Source organism: Aplysia californica, unplaced genomic scaffold, assembly GCF_000002075.1.
Source record: "Aplysia californica isolate F4 #8 unplaced genomic scaffold, AplCal3.0 scaffold00017, whole genome shotgun sequence".
NCBI lineage: Eukaryota > Metazoa > Mollusca > Gastropoda > Aplysiida > Aplysiidae > Aplysia > Aplysia californica.
The window spans coordinates 2,267,524-2,270,256 of NW_004797287.1; the positions used below are offsets into that span (position 1 = coordinate 2,267,524).

Consider the following 2,733-nt stretch of genomic DNA (forward strand, 5'->3'; position numbering starts at 1 on the left):
ATCATTATTACTATTATTATTATTAAACAGAGTAGACTATGGGGTTAGGGTTAGGATAAGGTTTTGGGTAATGGGTACGGGTAGGGTATGCGTAGGGTAGGGGTAGGTGTAGGGGTAGGGTTAGGTCTTTTCTTTATTGAAATTGTTTGAGAGGTCGCTCGTTACGGAAAAACTTCTGAGGAATATTTTTACTCTGTCTCCGATTGTTTATTGTAGCTGTGAGGTTTAGTTGCTTGTGTGAATGTTATCTTTGGCCTTCATCCACACCTACCAGGACAAGATGTCTAAAGGATCGGGGTTTGTTTCTTCTTTTGTTTTATCTTTTATTATATGTTTTGTTTTGTTATTGTTTCTGTTTTGCTATTGTTGGATTGTTTTTGGTGTGTGTGTGTGTGTGTGTGTGTGTATGTGTGTGTGGGTTTTGTTGTGGGGTTTTTTGTTGGAAGTCCGCAACGCGCCGAACTGGCAAAATCTGCATGAAACAGCTGTAGCATAATAATAATAATAACATATTATATTAATGTCGTTTTTTCCCCTCCACGCCTGCATTGAATGACTGAATTCCCCGTGGTTTCTAAATGAAGCCAGGCTCGCGACTTGTTGACTTGACTTGCTGAATGTTACAACACGGCTGTCATGGCAAAGTCATGCTCAGATGGAGATGCACGGGGATTTTTGTATCTTCTTTTTGTTGTTGTTGTTGAAATGTCATGCAATAAAATATAGCGATTTTTAAGAGGAAAGTGACACTGTTTAGATATTGTTATCATTTGTTTTGATATAGCGTGCTATCATTGGATTTCTGTTATCATTTTCCAATGGTGCTATAGATCTACCTGCTGGAGGTAAAACGATGGGGGTAGATGTTTGACAAAATGGAAGAGGATATTTTGTGTCCGTTCACCTTTCATTTTTACTGTTAATCAGCAAAACATGTGGTTTCTTCGTAAACGTCTGTTAATGTTTTGCTTAAAGTTTGAATTTGTTTCTACAAGTAAACATGTTGTCAGACGAAACGATATATTGTACCTGTGAATAATTAACATTTTAATGTTGCTGTTGCTATTGTTGTTGTTGTTGTTGTTATTGTTGTTATTGTTTTTGTGGTTGTGGTTGTTGTTGTATTTATTGCTGTTAAAGTTGCTATTGTTATTGATGTTGTTGTCGATATTATCATTGTTTTTATTGTTGCTCTGTTGTTGTTGTTGTTGTTGTTAAGTTTTAATGATTTTGTTGTATTTTGTCTTGTGTTGTTGTTATATAATGCGATGTTTGTAGGGACGGGTAGGGATGGAAAGATTTTGGCTTTGTTTGGAAAATGCAATCTATAATCGTCATAAAAGAGCCTACTGGAGTTTTCCCTTAAAGAATTGCAGTCCCCTTTACAGAGACAGCATGAGAATAAAATAGATTGACGACAACAACGTTTCTTTTTTAAAAAGGGCCATTTTTTCCTAGTAAAATTAGGAAATAACATAGGGCCTGCTCAAAAATATTTCTTTAAAAAGTTCCAAAGATTTTTTTACAATACATTTATAGGCCTATTGTTTAATGTAAGGTACAAACCGGCAGCTTGATAAAGCCTTCTGTAGTAATCTCCCACAAACTGCACAGAACAAGAGGTAGATTTTTTTAAAAACAAGCACAACCACAACTGTTCCAGGACGAAAGTAGAAATCTAGTCCGAGAAAACGATCACAAGAAATGATGATCAAGTCATCCGAGTGGGCGAAACACTATCACAGTCCACACGGGTACTTTGTGGTCAATTATCCCAGCACTTCTCCGTGAAGGAACACGGGTTGAGAAACACAAAATGTAATCCAAGAACACGAGAAGAAAATTAATGAAGATCCTCTACTCCAAAAACAAAATGCGAAATTGAGAACGATCGAGAGTCACTCGCCCAGGCGGCAGGGAACGATCGACCCCACACTGCCAAGCCAAAACTTTTTACAACGGTGATTAGAGCTACTTTTCAACTGTTGAAACATCAAAAACGGCTTTCCTGATCCGTTGTGGGACATAGAACGAGGGGACGGGGCGACGGGGGCGGGCGGGAACGAGGGAGGGAGGGAGGGAGAGAGGGAGAGAGAGAGAGAGGGGAAGGTAGAGCGCGCGATTCGCGTCTCTCGCTTCTGCAACAGTGTCTGCCTGCCTGCCTCAGCCCTCGTCGCTTCTGCTTTCAGTTTGACGAGGTAGGTGGTAGTCGCGCGAAGAATGAATTCTCGCCTGGATTCCACTGGAACAGAATCGAACGTTGGCCTGGGCAAACTTACGCGCGCTTTTTTTTTGCTTTTTTTCACAAGTTGTTTTAGCAAGAGTTTTACGGCGCTCGCAACTGCATAAGGTCATATGACGGTAAAGGGGTGGATGTCAACGAAGAAGCCCAAACGGGGAATCAGGCTTACTCTGCTCACCTCTCTAGCCTCAACAGCCCAAAGTCTGCTTCGACTATCAAGGCACCCCAGAAATAGCAGTTCACAAGAGAGTGACAAACATACAAAAGAAGTAGAGGAAAATGACGTTAGTAAGGATGAGGAAAGAAAAAGCAGTTATTCCGGCACAGTATGAGCATGACATTGATAAATCAGCCCATTTACAATTCTACTGTGGATAAGAACATGTTAATATCCCCCCTTTGGAAATGGCCTAAAGACACTTCAGTCAGTAGCACTGCCGGGGGGAGGGGGGGGGGTCTTTTTCTTTAGACCGGGCGACACTTTTCGGAGT

The 2,733-nt window shown here is 40.8% G+C and overlaps 1 protein-coding gene across 1 annotated transcript in view; it reads right to left on the minus strand.

Moving 5' to 3' along the window:
* Positions 1-2,057, minus strand: part of LOC101861097 (spondin-1) — a gene marked incomplete in the record, with an annotated part of 288,932 nt that extends 286,875 nt beyond the window's left edge. Inside the window, 1 exon segment of the mRNA XM_035971468.1 lies at positions 1,567-2,057.
* Positions 2,058-2,733: the final 676 nt, after the last annotated feature.